Consider the following 20,997-nt stretch of genomic DNA (forward strand, 5'->3'; position numbering starts at 1 on the left):
CGAAATCTCGTACACTTGCATTATAAATTATCTTCCATCAATTTGAATGGCATCTGTACGAAGGTACTGGCCGTCTATTCCACGTAAGGCCATTAAGTGCACTCGCTGCGCCCGCGCTCATTGCCAGCAATTGTAGCCAATCAGCGTCAATTGCTTGCGCCCGTACCCTGCGCCCTGCATGCTTTCACTTCTCACCGGTACTGGTAGCCATAAAAGTTCTTGTATTTTTTGTAACATTTTTAAGTGTAATTAAAATAACATTTATTTCAGACTGCCCGTAAGCCCGTAATATTAGTGTACGTACTTTATCTTACCTATGTATCTTAAACTCACTTTATTTAAATTACTTTCCCTCCATTTATTTATTTTATTTCAGGTTTATTTTATCTTTTTCTATCTTCGTAAATATGAGTAATAGGAATACTAAATTAGTTCATATTCCACTAAGAATTATGTAAAAATAAAATATAACAAGTGATACTAAAGTCATTAGGTTAGGTAGTATTTAATAAAGTCATTTGCGTTAAACGAGCATAAAATAATCAGCAAATAAGATGATGGTAGCGATCCAGACGAACTTTGCGCAAAATTTTGTCACTCGCTGAATGTATCTGAGTATAAATTTACACATCACCAAAACATATTTCACAGCCACGGACTTCACATACACATTTATAGCTTAAGGGTAAACTTAAACATGTTATAGTTATATCTGCATTTAAACAGATAAAGCCTCAAAATCTTAATATGTATGGAAGCATTGTATTGTTCCCTGAAAGGTAGATTTGATTCGCACCGCGGCACCTTTTATCCATTCCTGTCTAAATGTCATAGATCAGTGACATATTAACTCCCGTTGTATAATCGTTTTACACCTTCAAGTAAGAAACATCAGAGAGAAGTCATTATTAGGCAATCATTGTTGTCACCTAAATACTCGTATGCTGCTTACCTTGGAAAAATCTCTCAATACCTGTGTTTTCTGACCTTCTTACTATGTGTTCGTGTTCAATAAATTAATAGGATACCTTATTTTATTTTTTATAGTATTAGAGAAATATATTCCAACCAAAATGATGAGATCATCATCGACCAGCAAGTAGCAAAATAAAATAAAAAAGTTGAAAGTTTTTATAATGGATTGAAATTCAGTCTGTATTAAATCCATCGACTAAACAATATTAACTTTTACTACAAAAAAAAACAATCCCGTGTAAATTTACTTCGTGATGATTTGCAATGAAGTACATACTGTCACAATGCACATTAGGCGATCGCTGACATCTTAGTTAGCTCAGTGTAAGCTAGATGGCGCTTACTTCAATAGGGATCTCTGAGCAGAATGGCGGACGAACTCTAGAGGTCGCCACCGTAGTTTTCCCTTGACTCATTTATTTACGTAATAATATGTATTTAATATTTATTTATTATTTACTTATTTATTTTTATAAAAGTAGGCATTTTATTACACTCATTTACTACACGAGTTTGTACGACTAAATATATCTATAACCAACTCACCCTTGACCGTTTTTGTCGGCACAAGGTCGAAGCTGTCATCAGTGATTCTTCTTTGTAATATTCTCGCCTTTAAAAGCTGAAGCACAGCTGTGTAAAACACATTCAACAGCTCATACTACACTAAACAGCTCCCTCGAAAGCTCCATACGCCCAGACTTGGTAAGTTCTCCGATATTTAACTTTGTGTTTTTCTGTGTATTTTATAATATTATTCTTTATAATTTAACTTTGTGTAATTGAAGTGAAGGCTTCCCTGGCCAGGGAATCTTTTATTTCAAAACTTCTTATACCTAATATTTTAACACTTGTTAATTTCTCTCATCCGTTGTTATAAACTCAGAACCTATGTTAATGCTTATTACTTTTATGCAACGGATGTTTATCGGTGTTAAAATAAATTCAAACTCAGCTAAGTAACGTTTAATTTCAAATGTAATCCTCTAACGGTTATTTAGTGAACTGTTGTATTTCTAATTTTAACGGTCACTTAGGCTATTTATTTTTACCTTTTGTTTTTTTAAAAATAATTATATAAAACTAGAATCACTTTCCTTGCCTGCCTGTAACTCCGTATGATTGTTCTTGCCACTCACTGCAATTCAGCTCGCCCTAAGAGTTGGGGCATCGCTGCAGAGGAGTGACTGGCAAACAATCTAGCACTGGACCACAACTGACATACCTAATTTACAGGGCACCTCCGTACGGCTTCAACTTCCACACCTTTGTACGGCTTACAAACCTTCGTACGGCTTACAAGCTCCGTACGGCTACAACTTTCAAAGCTCACGGCTCAGGCGGCTCCTTTACGCCCTAACCTGACACTAAGCCCTGACGGCCTTAACTTCCGGAGTACTGCACATCCTTCCTGGCTCGTCCAAGACCCTGATCGTTCCGGCGTGGAACACTTGTCCAGGCTGCTCGTCCTGCCGCCCTAAGGCCCCTTTTGGCCTCGGCACCGACGACCACTCAGCTGGACCAGGCCCCCTGCTGTGGCCAGCCCTCTTCGCTCCGGGTTCTTCTCTCCGACTCCAGGGAAGTGTAGGCCGGATAGACCGAATAGTCAGAACCACCTCTCAATAAAATCGCTTGAACTTACTACCTGAGATTCTCGTAATACTTTACTTTTCTTTGTCAACTAGGCCTGTTATTTTTGTGTTCAATTTATAATTAAAAAATTGTTAAAAACGTCTATTTGTTTTACTCAAAGAATAACTTACTAGGCCTCCTTTAAGGTCAAACCTCCCCTCAAGAGGTCTGCCCTTGACAGTGGCGCCCGCCCGTGGGTTTTTTTTTGAGAGGTTCTGATTGTTACGTTTTTCTTGCCTAGAATTGCAGTGATTGTGCAAAAATTTATTGTGTATCTTGTGTGTTCTGTGTATCTCGCAGTAAGTACCCTGTTTTTCTCGCCCCTGTATGGTGGTCGGGGCTTAGAATAACGCCATTCCCCGTCTAGGAATTCGTAAGAGGCGAATAATAGGCATAACCAGTGTTTCAGTTACCGAGATCCCTTAAGTGGTTCATTTAATAGTTCTTTTTCTTTTTAATAACACTAATTTTTAAAACTGCTTTACCGTTATCTTTAAATTCAAATACTCTGCCGACCTTTGACCACTTTCTCGTCAACGGCCTATTTGAATTTCAACTGTCACTTGCCACAGTTGAAACGGACGGCGTTTTAAAATTCAAATCTCAACGACAATTTCAATCTATACCCTAAAGTTAACTAATATTGGTGCATTAACTAAATTCAAATACGTTAACGGTTCAATTCAAATTCTACCTACTAATTTTCATCAAGTTAAATTTAAACCGTAACTGACGCCAATTATACTTTCACTAATATTGTTCACCGCTGCTTCAAGTGAAACAGTTATTTTAAATTTAGTGACTGCCAACCACTGAATTTGAAATTCTAACGATTCAAATCATTTTTAAATAACGTATTTGAAATACCTACAATTTTATAGAAAGCAACGATATTTTTATATTTTTAAAAATATCTGAACCACTATTTAGATCTTTCATCAAAATCAGTTTATCATTATCTCGGTAAACACACTGACATTTTTTTTCCAAACTTTATTATTAACTTAACTTCAACGCGGTCTCTTAATTAAATTTTACATTCGATCATTACTGGGAGATACACAACACTTATTATTTCTTGTGTCCTACTAGTTAATTTTCTTAGCACTGTAACATACGGAGAGTTAAATTTAGGTACTGTGTGTTGGAGAACTACCACAATTTTGGGCTATCATACTACACAAACCACCAACACAACTCACAATATGCATATCATACTACTCGAGTGCTTGCTAAAAATCAACTGGTCGCAGAGTTAATAAAACCAGTTATCTCTTATATATTATGCGTGTGCTCTCTATTTTCGACCGTCTGTTCCCTGCTTAGAGATCATTATACTTCGATCGCGAACAGACAGGTTAACGCTTTTTATAAAATAGATTAGGGTATTCTTATATTTAACTGCGGTATTTCGTAACTATGCTCTGCCATAGAATTACTTACCGTTCCCTCAAGCGCAGGTAGTAACCGCGCAAGCTAAATAAATGATAAACAACCTAATTACTTGCCTAGCAAGGTTGTTTACCTACATTTAAATGCACCTAGAACAGCAGTCACACGCATCGCTTTCCACTCAGCCATGTTTAACTCCGGCTCATGCGCAAGCATGTTATTTTTTAAAACCTCTTATCTCACTTCTTATTACGTACCTAGCAGCCCAATTGTATTTATTTATACTTAGATTAACTTATTAGCGCTGCGCATCCGCGCGCAGACAAATCTTAGTCACATCTCTTATTATTATTAACTTCTTTTAATTTGATAACCCGCGTGCTTAACACTTAAAATGTCTATACTTCGTCAGACCCTCTCGCGGTCAATCTATAATCGCAATAACATTAATTAATCTGTCCTAAGCCCTTACCCGAGAACTTGCAACTCGTTAAAAAGTATTTTAATATTTTGGATTACGGAATCGTGCGGTTGGTAACACGTTAAATATGCCCTTAACCTCTGTAATTCAAAGCTCTAATGATTGGGACGGATGGTAATTCCAATCACAGATTAAATTAATTGTTTATATGCTTCAATATATAATACATCACTTGCTTCCTTTTCAATGTACTAATTACATAATGCATCTGGACGGGCGATCAGCTGTCGCGCGCCGTCACATCAGTCTCCATTTAGCACCGTCGAATGCGCGCGTGTAATTTGTATTTTTCTCTTATCACACTCCCTTATCACTTAGACGCACGGTTCTATTTATAGAATCAAGTCATTTTAGCGCGCCGCCTCCGCGCGGACGTATAATAGCTGCACCCTTTTGCACTATTATTTCTTTAAATCTATAGCGCGTACATATTACTTGGTACACGCTAAACTAGTATAATCATTTGTCGCGGTCCGCCACTCATTATTATAATATTAATTGATCTGTCCTTAAGCCTTTACCCGAGAACTTGCAACTCGTTAAAAGTATTTAAAATTTGAATTACGGAACCCGTGCGGTTGGTAACACGTAAAATATGCCCTTAGCCTCTGTAATTCAAAACTCTAATGATTGGAACGGATGGTAATTTCAATCACAGATTTAATTAAAACTATATATTTTCTATGAGTGCATACAACGTCCACCTTCCATTAACACATTTTATTCCTTTGACATAAGGTCAACAAGCCTCTGTTGTTGTTTGACCCGCCATGAGAGTAGAAGTATGATCATAGTATGAGAGACGACGTATGTAAGCTTATGTCATAGTGTATTTTTTTTTATCGAAATTTGCTATGAGGCTCAAATTTCTTTTGGAGGGACGGGCGTACTGTCACAATGCACATAGGCGATCGCTGACATCTTAGTTAGCTGTGTAGCTAGATGGCGCTTACTTCAATAAGGGATCTCTGAGCAGAATGGCGGACGACTCTAGAGGTCGCCACCGTAGTTTTCCCTTGACTCATTTATTTACGTAATAATATGTATTTAATATTTATTTATTATTTACTTATTTATTTTATAAAAGTAGGCATTTTATTACACTCATTTACTACACGAGTTTGTACGACTAAATATATCTATAACCAACTCACCCTTGACCGTTTTTTGTCGGCCAAGGGGGTGCTGTCGATCAGCTGTGACCGGGGGAATTCTAACTGTAATATTCTCGCCCTTAAAAGCTGAAGCACAGCTGTAAAACACACATTCAACAGCTCATACTACACTAAACAGCTCCCTCGAAAGCTCCATACGCCCAGACTTGGTAAGTTCTCGATATTTAACTTTGTGTTTTTCTGTGTATTATTATAATTATTTTCCTTATAATTTAACTTTGTGTAATTGAAGTGAAGGCTTCCCCTGGCCAGGGAATCTTTTATTTCAAACATTTCTTATACTTAATATTTTAACACTTGTTAATTTCTCTCATCCGTTGTTATAAACTCAGAACCTATGTTAATGCTTATTACTTTTATGCAACGGATGTTTATCGGTGTTAAATAAATTCAAACTCAGCTAAGTAACGTTTAATTTCAAATGTAATCCTCTAACGGTTATTTAGTGAACTGTTGTATTTCTAATTTTAACGGTCACTTAGGCTATTTATTTTTACCTTTTGTTTTTTTAAAAATAATTATATAAAACTAGAATCACTTCCTTGCCTGCCTGTAACTCCGTATGATGTTTCTTGCCACTCACTGCAATTCAGCTCGCCCTAAGAGTTGGGCATCGCTGCAGAGGAGTGACTGGCAAACAATCTAGCACTGGACCACAACTGACACCACCTAATTTACAGGGCACCTCCGTACGGCTTCAACTTCCACACCTTTGTACGGCTTACAAACCTTCGTACGGCTTACAAGCTCCGTACGGCTACAGCTTTCTCCGCTCTGCACGGCTACAACTTTCAAAGCTCCGTTCGGCTACAGCTCTCACGGCTCAGGCGGCTCCTTTACGCCCTAACCTGACACTAAGCCCTGACGGCCTTAACTTCCGGAGTACTGCACATCCTTCCTGGCTCGTCCAAGACCCTGATCGTTCCGGCGTGGAACACTTGTCCAGGCTGCTCGTCCTGCCGCCCTAAGGCCCCTTTTGACCTCGGCACCGACGACCACTCAGCTGGACCAGGCCCCCCTGCTGTGGCCAGCCTCTTCGCTCCGGGTTCTTCTCTCCGACTCCAGGGAAGTGTAGGCCGGATAGACCGAATAGTCAGAACCACCTCTCAATAAAATCGCTTGAACTTACTACCTGAGATTCTCGTAATACTTTACTTTTCGTTTTGTCAACTAGGCCTGTTATTTTGTGTTCAATTTATAATTAAAAAATTGTTAAAACGTCATTTGTTTACTCAAAGAATAACTTACTAGGCTCCTTTAAGTCAAACCTCCCCTCAAGAGGTCTGCCCTGACAATACGTAACTTATAAAACAATATCTAGAGGATTGTCGTAAAACAAAAACGTTTTTAGATACATTACTACGTAAGTCCTTAATAACTTATTAATGACCACTCTGATTTTCTCAGGAAATATTCTTTACGGTTTTCTCCCAACAAAGGCCGGTTGTTTCGACCACCGGCTTGCTTTGTCCGCCCCTTCTTCTATTGTTATTCCGACACCCGTGCTTATATATTTGTATTATGTGTAGAACTCAGAGCTATGAAACTGCAAGTGTGTAGGTATAGTTGTAGATATAATTTATTAAACTCAACTTTAGCTAAAAAAACTTTAACACAAACTTTACAAAATAGAATATTGTTTACATGCCAATGTATCTAGTTAATTTTACCATGTCTTAAGTCCAACAAACTACATATTTCACTTCAATATAACGTTGATATTCCATTCATCTACTTACCTAAGGAATCAGCATGAAATTTATTGTAGTTTTTTTTAACTTGGTACTCGATTTCATCTCTTCGGTTTTTTAAGCGTTCTGCTAAATTAAACATTCAAATAGTGACTGTTACCAAGGCCGTGGTTTATTTGTTCTTTTGTGCAACATTATATAATGGAGAAAAAGTTCATGAACAACAAAATTAAATCAATGAAGCCGACTTATATGACGCTTGCCAAAGTCAGTAAAGCCGCAACAGTCCGCACCACATTGCAGGTGGGACCTTGTGCAAGGTCCGCCCGGATTGCTACCACCATCTTGCTCGCTAATCCTGCCGTAAAGCAGCAGTGCTTGCACTGTTGTGTTTCGGCGTGCTGAGTGAGAGAGCCGGTGAAATTACTGGCACTTGAGGTATCCCATCTTAGGCCTCCAGGTTGGCAACGCATCTGCAATACCCCTGGTGTTGCAGATGTTTATGAGCGGTGGTGATCTCTTACCATCAGGAGACCCACTTGCTCTTTTTCCATCCAGTCGAATAAAAAAAAAACACTACTTCAAGAGATGGTGTTCATCATCATCATCCCAGCCTATATACGTCCCACTGCTGGGCACAGGCCTCTTCTCAGAACAAGAGGCCTTGAGCCGTAGTTCCCACGCGGGCCCTGTGCGGATCGGGAACTTCCAGTGCGAATTGGGAACTTAAGAGATGGTGTTAAGAAGACAAAATCAGCTATTTTACACACGAAATATTATTTCCAATGTCTATATCACAATTGATATTTAAAATAGAAAAGAATAGAATATAAATCATTTATTCGTGACAAAGTAGAGTAGCATATCAAAAAGATATTAAAAATTTAATAATGTTGTATGTCACGAGATGGTCCCAAATCAGCAAAAATTGCCGGTCTTGCGAACGGCGCTGTTCTGTTGCTTGTTGTGTTGTTTATTTACAAAACCGCACCAATGTTATATCTGCCAATAGTTTTTTGTGTCGCTGACTGCCACCTTTTTTACGAGCCAAGACGCGGCAAAGGACTTGCGCCAATCAGCCACCGACAGCCAAAGAGGATGAAAATTCAAAATTTTGTCTCTATCTCAAATACTTGCATACCATTACTTTTTCTAGTCACATTTTTCGTTTTCGATTATTTGTGTTTCCTGTATTTCTACCAGGTAACTAAAAAACTGTATCCGAATATTCGGACATTTTTACAGAAGTGTACAGAATAATGACACGGCTGAGACACTCGAATAATCGCCCTTTTATCCATATAAATTTCAGTCAACATACATTACCGGCGCAGGAGCGTCGTGGCGAATATATCTAAACACGACTTACCGCGACTTCCCGGTAGCGCACCTGGTAGCGCATGCGCAGATTTATGGCCCCGAGTATAAGTGTATTAGTAGGTACGATAAGTTATGGGCGGATTGGTTAAATGCACTTCTATAACGTATTATATTTGCATGTGTTATGTATTATATTTAATGGCTTAAGCCCTAGACAGTTACGTTACCTACTTACTAAATTGTAACTTTAAATAAATAAATAATAAATAAGTTTTTATTTTTATTTTTATTTGACTAGATGGCAAACGAGCAAGGGGGTCTCCTGATGGTAAGAGATCACCACCGCCCATAAACATCTGTAACACCAAGGGTATTGCAGATGCGTTGCCAACCTAGAGGCCTAAGATGAAATACCTCAAGTGCCAGTAATTTCACCGGCTGTCTTACTCTCCACGCCGAAACACAACAGTGCAAGCACTGCTGCTTCACGGCAGGATTAGCGAGCAAGATGGTGGTAGCAATCCGGGCGGACTTTGCACAAGGTCCTACCACCTGCAAAAGTAGAAGGTGTTTGTTAAAGTTGAGCCAATAGTATAGCAGTACCTAGATATAGTACGTAACATAGATTAAATAAAGTGCCTACTTCAATTGTTTAAGTAAATGAATTGAATTGAATTGAATTGGCCAGTAGGTAATGTTAACTTTCTCGGACTCGGATTTTACGTTTTTGTTAAAAAATGAGGTAACCTCGCACACCGGCGAAGAATATACCTAATCGTCTATATTATGTAAATTCAAAATATCTAAAATATTTAGTCGTGGTACTAGTAGTCTAGTGGTTTGACCTATGGCATCTGAAACAGAGTATCGCGGGTTAGAGCCCGAACTTCCAGCTCTGAGATTTTCGGAATTTTTTATTTTATGTGTAACATTACTTACTACTTTTGAAATTTACCATGAGATGAGCCGTTCAGTGAGTGAAAATATCGTCAGAAAACCCGAACTGTGAAGCAATGGTGTAAAGTTCCTTATCCGCAGCGGACCCTCGTTAGAACTACAGTACATGCATGTCTCAGGTGAGAGCAGGCCTGTGTCCAGAAGCGGGACGTATATAGCCTGAAAATGAGACAAAACAAAAACATCACCTCTTGCTTTAACAAAAACGTTCATCTAAATCAACTCGCAACATAGTCCTCAGAATAAATAAGCACTTACTTTGAAGTCACTGAAATTCACTATTCAAATAGCTTATATCCATCCAAAGACATTCAAAATAAGACTTTAAAATCATTACCTCATAATCTAAATTAAAAACTTTGATAAATTGTATTTGAGATGTTACAAAAGGTGTCATTACAATGAGTGACAGCACTCGTCTCTCCACTCGCCTATACACTCGCACGTTTAGTTTCAAGTCACTTGAAAGAGCGGTTTACTGCGCGCGTAATTTATAGCGTAGAAAAAGTTATTTTTGTACGCAGGTGATTGTCGGATAAAAGCTGCAGATTATCGGGTAGAGCCCTAAATAGTTGACCAATTGATTTTTTTTTTTTAAAAATACAATATAATCGTGAAATTTTGAGAAACTGATGCTTGTAACTCCTTATTTACGCCCAGCGTCAAATTATGTACTTTTGAGAATCCCTACGGATTTTTTTGTTTCTTTCTCCTTCACGCTGAAACGGATGAACGGATTTAGGTGATACAATAAAATAAAAATTCTTTATTGCCACAAATCAGTACAAAAAAATCTATTGTATACACATAAAAACAGGGTAGACAATAGGCGGTTTTATCGTTTAAAAGCGATTTAGAATATAGGTAGCTAGACGTCTGGAATAACACATAGCATAATTAGCATCCCCATATTCGTACAGGATCGGTATAAAATCCCAAAATTTTCATTAGGTACACATGAAATTTAGCGCGGATGTCTTATGCAATTTTATTGAAATCCACGATGTCCACTAAAACAACGAATCCACGATGGTTGGAAATTCTCCTGGGAATTTAATAAATTAATATTAAGTTGAAAATAATTTAGTTCATTCAACTGCTGGCTATAATTTACGCGTGCGAAGCGCGTAAACTAGTACACGATAACACGATATAATGTCCAATTATTGGGCGCTTTACCCTGCACGCTATTTTGATTTGACGTTTATGAGTTAGTTGTGTTTTAACGCTGATCGGTCGCAAATGTTTCGTTGCGAATGAATACACAATACGGTACACAAATGTAGTCGCGACGCCGCGGTGAATGGAGCGGGAACTGGGCCAAGTAAAACTTTGTCTAGAGGTGGTATCAGATGCACCCAAATAAATATTCAGTCATCTTATCAGACTTTTCTTATTGATTGTGCTGTTAAAGGTAGCAAAATTTCAAGTTTGGAGGACAATTCCATGCTTTCATTTCATAAGCAATTTCTATGGAAACATATTTTATTATGACTGTAGGTATTTTTGATTGCATTGAATAAGAAGTTTGTTTTTATACTGCTTTGCTTAAGGGAGTAGCAGATCTCAGTATTTAATATAACTCGCCTGATGTCTCCACACGTTCCTGAGAAAAGGGTCTTGACAGACAAGACAGACGAACAGACAGGCAAGAAAGTGATCATATAAGGGTTCCGTTTTCCCTTCCGAGGTACGGACCGCTAAAAGGAAAGTTTACCCGTTTTTTTTAATATGTCATCGAATGGAGTTCATTCGGAGTTTGAGTGAATGATGCCGAATCAGGAAATCCAATATGAAACATAGAACAGAAAAATGCACGATTGTATTGACGCCTAGCGCCATCTTGTTGTCACACAGAACAACTTCGACAGTTGCATCGCACTCGCACTATTAAAGTTTCTCAACTCAAGACGAATACGGAGGGATACAACAAGGATACAACACAACAACCCTCGTCCGACGCTTTTCCTTTGGACTTCGGTACCCTAGCAAGAGAGAAATCTCTATAGCGACCTACTAGTAACCTTACACGTTACTGATCTATGACTGCAACCAAACAAACAACTCAAATTTAAATGGCGTCTTTAAACTCCAGTCATAATGCATGCGGTTCCTAAAACATATCGGCGACATCATAACGCATAAATCAAACGATTCGTGGCCGACACCCGTGCGACATTGTTACGACACGAAATAGCCGCCGGTGACAAATGTCGCGCGGCAGGTAATTGCCACCGTGTAAATTTGGAATTAGCGACAGTATAACGGATGAGTTCGAGCGATATTTAATTGGCGTGCGGTTCTCTTTAAGAGATTCTAAATAGTTCGAGGCAGTGGTAGTTGCCATTAAATGAAAGGATTTTGAATCAAGGGATAATATGGTCGTCTCGTAAGCAAGCAAGCAGATCTAACCAATCGTACTGAAACGAAAGGATTGCCTACGTCATTTAATGTTTTCTCATTATCATCATCATCATCATCTCAGCCGTAGGACGTCCACTGTTGGACATAGGCCTCCCCCACAGACCTCCAGTTGGCAGCGGCCTGCATCCACCTTGAACCCGCAGCTTTAACCAGGTCATCCGTCCATCTTGTTGGTGGACGTCCTACGCTGCGCTTGCCGATCCGCGGTTTTCTCATTATCATCAGCCTATACCAGTGTACTCCTGGAGCGCCATTACATCCTGTCCTTGGCTCGATCCATCCAGCTTCTACTAACAGCTTTTTGTCACTCCACGTGCCCGGAGAGCTTCTTGCACTACGCTTACCGAGACGCGGTCTCCACTCAAGAACTCGTTTACTTCAACGGTTGTTGTTTCTCTGGCAGATATGACCAGTCCACTGCCGCTCAAACTTGCTTATTTTCTGAGCTATGTCCATCGACACGACCTTAGTTCTGCGCTGTTAGTTTTTCCTTCGGCTGTCTCACTCTCCATGCCGAACACAACAGCGCCTGCACAACTGGTAGGTAGAATTAGGGAGTAAGAAGTTTCCCGAAAAAAAAAAACAATAAAATAATAAAAAGTTCAGTTTTTTAAAATAATAGATCGAACCGCCAAATGTTTTTTTTATTGTTTTTTTTTTCGAGACCATGGATCATGGATTAAGAAGTTTTCAAGCCAAAAAAATAACCAAAGGGAAGTGAGTGAGGAAAGGACGAAAAGTTTTAAATTTTGACATGTTTTTTATATAAAATATGAGTTTGTGGTGAAATTACAAAACACGCCTCCATTCTTTTTTCATGTTCTCCAACATATAACGAAACCAGTAATTAATTATAATTTTTTTTTGAACAAATCTCTCAACAGAAATAAGAAGGTTTGATCATTTTCAGTACTTTGAAGGACATTTTCTCCAAACAGGTTGAGTTTGGGCAGCTAAAAAAAATACGTGTCCGTTATTTTAGACTATTCTATAACATAAAATAAATCAAATCGGAGTCGGGCAGTTGGGTACCCTTCCTTGTTAGCATAGGTACATCTGTGTCCGATTGCTTAGCAAAAGCCTCCTTCCTTGACTTATACATCTCCCAATCCAGACCCAGAATTATATTTGGCCACTTGCAGTTCCGCGTCCAGGTCATCTTACTATCTCCACTTCGGCCCGCCTTGCCGTCGGTGCCCGTCATGCGGCACCCACCATGTGACTTTGAGCCATCTTTGTGGGTACATCCGTTTTAGTTTTAAAATTCAAACGAATAATTACAGCATCTCTACTAACCCTCGGCTTCCTTAGACAAGGTGAGTATTAATACTGGGCTGATTTAAGACCATAAGCAGCGGAAGACGCAGCGATGATTCCTCGTACGGTATTTATAGATCGTGTTTAATCGAGGTGTCCGGGACGGGCGACGCGGGTTTCCCTTGACTCAACCGAAGGTGTTTTGGTTTGCATTATATAATAAAATACGACAGTGCACAGTTGACAACATGTAGTAATAAGTTTTTTTATGTAATCATCACCATCATCAGCTGAAAGACTTTCACTGCTGTACAAAGGCCTTCCCCATAGACTACCACAATCAACGAGAACTCGCCACTTGCATCCTGTTACCCCAAAAGCTCGCGATGTTGTCTATCCATCTAGTCCAGTGAGAGGCCTGCCAACGCTTTGTCTCCAGTTCGTGGTCGCCACTCGACTAAAAAAACTCGAGTAAAATTATTATGTACCTAAAGAGAGATAGATGTATTTTTCTCAGTAGAATTGAGCGGCACCCGAGGGCGGGCGGCGTGTAATTAAGGCACAGGTTGGCAGATGACAAATTGCCGGTGGGCGGCCGGCGCGTTTGACGGATATTGTATTTAAATCCACGCGCCTGCGGAATAGCGACTCAAGTGAGAATTCAATTGCGACTAATAGACATTAGGTATGTATGTATGTATATACAACACAATTTGAATAATACAATACAATACAACTACTCTTTATTGTACACCAGAAATAGTAAGCGATACAGAAAACAGGGAAAATTACAAGGTAAGCAATAGGCGGCAATAATAAGTGTTTGTCAAAAAAAGCTCTTTTGCTGGCTGCACAGTCGACCACTGATTCGAGTCCAAAATAAGTACCAAAATTGGAACCACTCAAATACTTACTACGGCCTTATTGCGTCGGAATACTTGGTATACTTATTTGTTGGTGGGTGTAGTGGAGTGTTCTGATTGTATTGTATTAAACCTCCAATAATCTCTTCTTTTTTTCTCCAAGAAGCTGTAGTCACAGCGGCCACACCCCGGGAACCCGACAGTGGGCTAACTAAGAAGGGGACTAAAGTCTGCGTACACAGCAGATTAGTTAACGGAAGATTCTCCGTAAAGATAATAGTTATATTGAATATGAGTCCGTTTTATTTTGCGATATAGCAGGGTATGCGAGAAACCTTAAGGGCGTTTGTCAGAATCCCATATAGTGACTGCGGCTTCCTCGCTGCATCTCAACCTAAATGCTGATCGTACCGGTTGCCGGTCCATTGGGCTACAGAGGTGGGGACAGTGAAGTGGACTTGCGCCCGCGCAACCCGCTTGTTCACTATAATAAATTCACGCGCAGATGACCTAGTCTATTCTTTATTTGTATCCGAGCTAATGCATGAGGATAGTTTTTGTGGGGTCGCCGTCATCGAAACCGATGAGGAGGACTATACATACTTTTTCTGTGGTACTTATTTTTGAAACTTTGATTAAGTTATATTTTTACAGTGTACCAGGGTGGAACATCACTCTGACATTAGTAGCACAAAGGTTCCCTGGTACCTTCATAGTTCAGTCTCAGAGTTGAAACGTGGACCCGCAAAAGGGTCTTTATTCGATTGTTTCAACCGCCCCAATTTTCGTGATCACATTTTGTTATGAATGTCGTGAGGACGACGGATCGACGTGATTTTTGGCATAGAGATAGCTTATGGGCCAGAGAGTAACATAGGCTACTTTTTATCCCGGAATAGAGCACAGTTCCCGAGGGTACAGCGCGCGCAACCGAATTCAACGCGGGCGCAGCCTCGGGCAAAAGCTAGTCACATAAAATAAACGCTCGATAATGACCAAAAAAGGTTGATCGCGGACGCATGGACCCCTTTGAGATGTAGTGCTGGAGAAAAAGCTGCGAGTACTGTGGAAGGCTTGTTGAACAAATAACTCAATTCCTCGTAAGGTGCAATGGGAGTCATTATGAGAGATCAGTGGTCTGCCTTCATAGGATCTTCGACATCTTTGGTCATCATCATCAGCCGGAATACGTCCACTGCTGATCAAAGGTCTCTACTTAGAACGACACATTGAACGACAACTTGTCAATTGCATCCACCCACAACTCTCACGATGTCCAGTTGTACTCAATCTATTGGGAGGTCCGCCAGCCCTTCGTCTTCCGGTTCGCGATCACCACTGGAGGACTTTCCTACCCCAACAGTTATCTGTTCTTCGAGCGATGTGGTCGGCTGTGTGGGCGGCCATTACTTGCAAAATCGCTGGCATTAGATTGTTGATCATATAATGTACATAATTATACGTATTGTCTGTATACACACGTATAAGTATACAGGGTGTTTGGGAGTCAGGTGTAGATTTTTAAGGGATGATAGGTAGAGTCATTATTGACCATGATGAAAAGTTATTTTTTTTTAGTCGCATAGCCAGTAGCCGTACACAATTGCACTGTATGGAAACGAGGCCTCTTTTTTTGGAAATATTTATGGAATACCTCAATTTTATATAAAAAAAACAGTTTCTTTTTTAAGTGGCACATGATTAGGAATTAGGCGGGGATTAGGCGTGGTGGCCTAGTGGTTTGACCTATCGCCTCTCAAGCAGAGGGTCGTGGGTTCAAACCCCGGCTCGCACTCTGAGTTTTTCGAAATTCATGTGCGGAATTACATTTGAAATTTACCACGAGCTATGCGGTGAAGGAAAACATCTGAGGAAACCTGCACAAACCTGCGAAGCAATTCAATGGTGCGTGTGAAGTTCCCAATCCGCACTGGGCCCGCGTGGGAACTATGGCCCAAGCCTCTTGTTCTGAGAGGAGGCCTGTGCCCAGCAGTGGGACGTATATAGCTGGGATGATGATGATTAGGAAGCCCGTAAATCACGGAAGTTTCTAAGCGATTTGAACGCCTAAATCGCTGTTACTTTTTTTGTTGTCACGCAAAGTTACAAAGTTATGTGAGTTTTTTTTATTGTCATGTCTAAAGAAGTTTTTTTGATCAGTCTAGCAGTAGAGGCAATTATATGAATTTATTTTGAAGAACCAAGGTATTGTGAAGGCAAAGCACTAAAAATTAAAGCAATATAGGCTAAACAGGGTGTTGAATAAAAAACCTGGCAAAAGGAGTGATTTAAAAAAATGGCAATATCTCAAAAACCGTGAAACTTGCACAATAGTAAATGTGGTCTAAAATGTTCAAAATGACTTTAACTATCATCCCTTAAAACCCCCACATTCGACTACCAAACACCCTGTATTCAGTTAAACATCGACATTTAAATCCAATTAACAATCACACCAATCATGAAGCCGTGGTGGCCTAGTGGTTTGACCTATCGCCTCTCAAGCAGAGGGTCGTGGGTTCAAAACCCGGCTTGCACCTCTGAGTTTTTCGAAATTCATGTGCGGAATTACATTTGAAATTTACCACGAGCTTTGCGGCGCAGGAAAACATCGTGAGTAAACCTGTACAAACTTGAGAAGCAATTTAATGGTGCGTGTGAAGTTCCCAATCCGCACTGGGCCCGCGTGGCCCTCTTGTTCTGAGAGGAGGCCTGTGTCCAGCAGTGGGACGTATATAGGCTGGGATGATGAACAATCACACGGATAAATCTAACACTGAACGCATACGTCGTTTCACAAGCCATCCGGCTGTTCAAGTCGTCCAATAAATTTGGCTGGAGATATAAAAATATAGTGGAACCCGCGCCCCGCTATTTGTCACGACTTCCTAGTTGTCCCAATGATCGACTCACGCGCCTGCGCGTTCGGTTTTTACTGGATATGCGGAGAAAGCATAAAGTCCACTTTAGACTTGCAAGAATCGTGCCAATTGCGTTACATTGCGGCGCTCTATAGATCCCATCGAACTGGTCTTTATTAGTAAATAAAAACTATTATAAATACATACGTAGTGGTTGAGGATTGGTAAGTAGGAAATTGCATGATGGGGTGGGATGCAAGCCGAGCGTCGCGAGGTTTTCAAAAATACGAATCAGGCATCATGCCAAAAATCATGGGTGCCTTCTGTACGGCTTTAGTTTTGGTGCATTAATGACATATCGACCCTTATCGTTGATGACATATCAATCTTTACCAATAATTAATATCTATTATAGTTGAAAGTATCTGTCATTCTGTCTGTCTGTTACCTCATTTAGAATGGAGAAAATTGCATAGTTCCCGCGGGAAAACAATAAACGAATTCTTCGCAGACGGAGATAAGGACAAACGCTAATACATAATACGTGTGCAAAACCACGGATAAAGCGTAGTGCTTACAAAATAAAACTAGCTGTAAAATGTTTATTCATTATGCATATCATCATTATCATCATAATATATCAGTCATAGGACGTCCACTGTAGGACAAAGGCCTCCCCATAGACCTGCAGTTGCTTCGGATGGGAGCAGACTGCATCTCCTGTAAACCCGCGCTTTTGACCAGGTCATCCGTCCATCTCGTTGGCGACGTCCTACGCTACGCTTACCGATCTACGGCAAAATGTTTATTATGCTCCTAATTCACAATAAAATTATCTTACTAAGGATAATACTTTATGTCTTAATAACCAGGTCGCATATTACATTCACAGGCGGCTACCATAAAACAGATGTCATGTTCGTCTCTTTGATGTCTCCAGCACTAATAAACCAACTTACAAGTACATCTGTCGTGTACCTTAACTCAAACGCTGAGAGCACATTTTTGATAAATTTGGAGCGTGCTTACACGGTGGATCATGTTTTAAATCTATGTGTTAGATATGATTTATGATTTTGTATAAACAGTGTGAGTGATTTGCGTCAAATGTCGTCTTGTGATGCAATGGTGCGCGATCAGATCAAAACAATCCAGATGCAATTTGATTCATCATCATCAATCGGAAGACGTCCACAGCTGAACAAAGGCCTCCCTCTTAGAACGCCATAAGTCAATGTGAACGACAACTCGCCACTTGTATCCACCCATAGTAAAAGAGGAGAAGAAGAAAGAGAAGTTCACTGGAAACAAAAGTACATCGCGCGGCTTAAATGTGTGCGCGCCAGTTGGCGTCGGTATGCACGCACCCGCCGCAAGCACACACCGATAATTTAAGGAGGATTAAGTTTTCTGTAGTCAAGGCTGTACTGCCGTCGCTGCACCGTACGTTTTGATTTGAGCTCGCTCGTCTTGCACTGTGATGATCACCTGTTACGTTCGCGTACTCGTATTTACGTATTTTTTTGTACTTATTAGGTATAGTTGTAAATTAGTGTAGTGTAATAGTTTCGTGAAACGTGGACACATGAAAAAATATATAAATAATATAGTTATAGTACCTATTATGTGTAGGTAAACATGAGTAGTATGTACACAGTCGCCATCACCACTCCGGCGAATTTATAAATAATATTTTTAAATTTAGTATAATAATAATAATATAGCGGCATAGAATCTTGTTTGTCTAGACTTAGACATAAGAAAATTTTAAGTTAACTTTCGCACTAAAATTATTTGCCGGTAGGTAATTAATTAAAAATAGACATCGACAACCCTAAGCGTTCGCGCCGGAGCAAGTAGTTAAGTCTCCTAAAGGGTCGGAGTTTACATCATCATCATCATCATTCCAGCCTATATACGTCCCACTGCAGGGCAGAGGCCTCCTCTCAGAACAAGAGGGCTTGGGCCATAAGTTCCCACGCGGGCCCAGTGCGGATTGGGAACTTCACACGCACCATTGAATTGCTTCGCAGGTTTGTGCAGGTTTCCTCACGATGTTTTCCTTCACCGCAAAGCTCGTGGTAAATTTCAAATGTAATTCTGCACATGAATTTCGAAAAACTCAGAGGTGCGAGCCGGGGTTTGAACCCACGACCCTCTGATTGAGAGGCGATAGGTCAAACCACTAGGCCACCACGGCTTCACCACGGAGTTTACATATATAGTTTATATACTTATATATTTATTTATTTATTTATTTATTTTAGGAAAACAAACAGCTAGAAATAATACAAAGTATAAAACACATAAAAATATTACAGTAGCTACAACAGTTTCCACTTTTAACAAAAAACATAACATGCTATATTATCCATGCATGTTATATTATCCTCTTTTACTATGATCCACCGCTGCCCGCAACTCCAACGCCGTCAGTCCTCTGTGGGAGGTCTGCCAACGCTTCGTCTTCTGATTCGTAGTCGCCACTTGTAACGGAACGTTTGCGGCATCTGTCGGAATTAAAAGTCACTTCGTTGAAAGCATCAATGTCGTGTATTTTTTACTGTAGCTTAAACAGCGAGTGACATTGACAGTGACATTTGTTTCGAATTTGAGTTTGACAGCTTGATTCTTCATCGTCATCGATGATGTCGGCGGATGTGCGTTTGTGCCGAGGAGCTGCGTGGCAAATAGGCCTCCGCCTTGGAATCCCGAGGCATCCTATAATTGTAAGGCCAAATGGCTGAAAGTTTGTAATGGAACAACTTCAAATATAGTAAGTTTGTCATTCCTGAAGTTAGTTCAGTGTTTTTTTCTGGATTTCTGATAGTAACAATAGTTAACTCTTTCAGGTTTATGGAACCTTAAAATTTTATGTCGCCTGGAACTGTAATTTCCTTCAGCCGTCAACACTGCACTGGTGAGTATCATAAAGACTGGCAATTTCAGTCAACAGTGCTGTAAAGTTAGATGTTTAATGCTGACATTTTGTTACAGAGATTTTGAAATAATACAGTACTGGATCTAGGGGTGGGAGAAGGAAAAGAGATCAATCCTTCGAGGTAAATATTGATGATGCCTTTCTACATACTCTTAAACCAGTAGTGTCAATGATGGCTGTAACAAATAATGTTTTGTTTCAGGGAAAAAATATTATTTTTCATATTCATTTTCAGTTTCATATTCAGTTTCGTTTATTGAACTGTATGTACTGAAAGTACTGTACTGAATTGATTTTCATCTCTATCGCTGTCTTCTTCATGCTATGTCGCTATACTGCTTTTACTCCAGTCCTCGTCACCATAGATGGTTGATGTCACATAGCATGTTTTAACTAGTACTTGGGGACAGCTCATCAATATCTAGTGGAAGCCGAGAGATAGGAGACAAAGCACAGGACAGCCGGACGGTAGAAGCACGGAGTGAGTGTGACCTGTCAGGTTTGAGAAGAGCCCTCCTGTAAGTCATTTCGATCTCTCAGCAACCATAAACACTGTAGTTTTCATAATAAGTAAGAAGCAACAAATTGTCCAAACAACGCGAACCGTTAACGCGACCCTGTTTCTCTTCTGTCTTGGGAGTCTGACCTTACATTTATCCAAACACCATATGTAAGAACCAGTGTTAAAATTCCACCTTCGCTGATTAAAGACTTTCACTGCAGAAGAGTATTTTTATTTTATTTTTCCATGCCAGTTGAGCCAGCTTTCAATGGCGCCCACTAGGTTTGGATAATTGTTGCTTTCTTATGGATAATATTTAAGACTGGATTGTCAATAAAAGAAGCGTATGGCACGCTGGCATTTCTATTCTTAAATAATCCAATTTCATAGTAGTGACTGTATTGTTGTGTTGTAGCTGCTAGAGACTTTCATTTTGTTACCCTTACTTGACCACAGTGTATAAAAATAAATATTGTGTTTTTTCTCACAAGACCGTGTTCAACAGGTATTTTAATATATACTGAGG

The 20,997-nt window shown here is 39.8% G+C and overlaps 1 long non-coding RNA gene across 1 annotated transcript; it reads left to right on the forward strand.

Moving 5' to 3' along the window:
* The first annotated feature begins 19,527 nt into the window (after positions 1–19,527).
* LOC141427006 (uncharacterized) lies at positions 19,528–20,694 on the forward strand. The gene is made up of 2 exons (XR_012451290.1): positions 19,528–19,948; positions 20,026–20,694. It is a non-coding gene; the product is annotated as an uncharacterized lncRNA (long non-coding RNA).
* The last annotated feature ends 303 nt before the right edge of the window (positions 20,695–20,997 follow it).

This window comes from Choristoneura fumiferana, chromosome 4 (assembly GCF_025370935.1).
Source record: "Choristoneura fumiferana chromosome 4, NRCan_CFum_1, whole genome shotgun sequence".
Classification (NCBI taxonomy): domain Eukaryota; kingdom Metazoa; phylum Arthropoda; class Insecta; order Lepidoptera; family Tortricidae; genus Choristoneura; species Choristoneura fumiferana.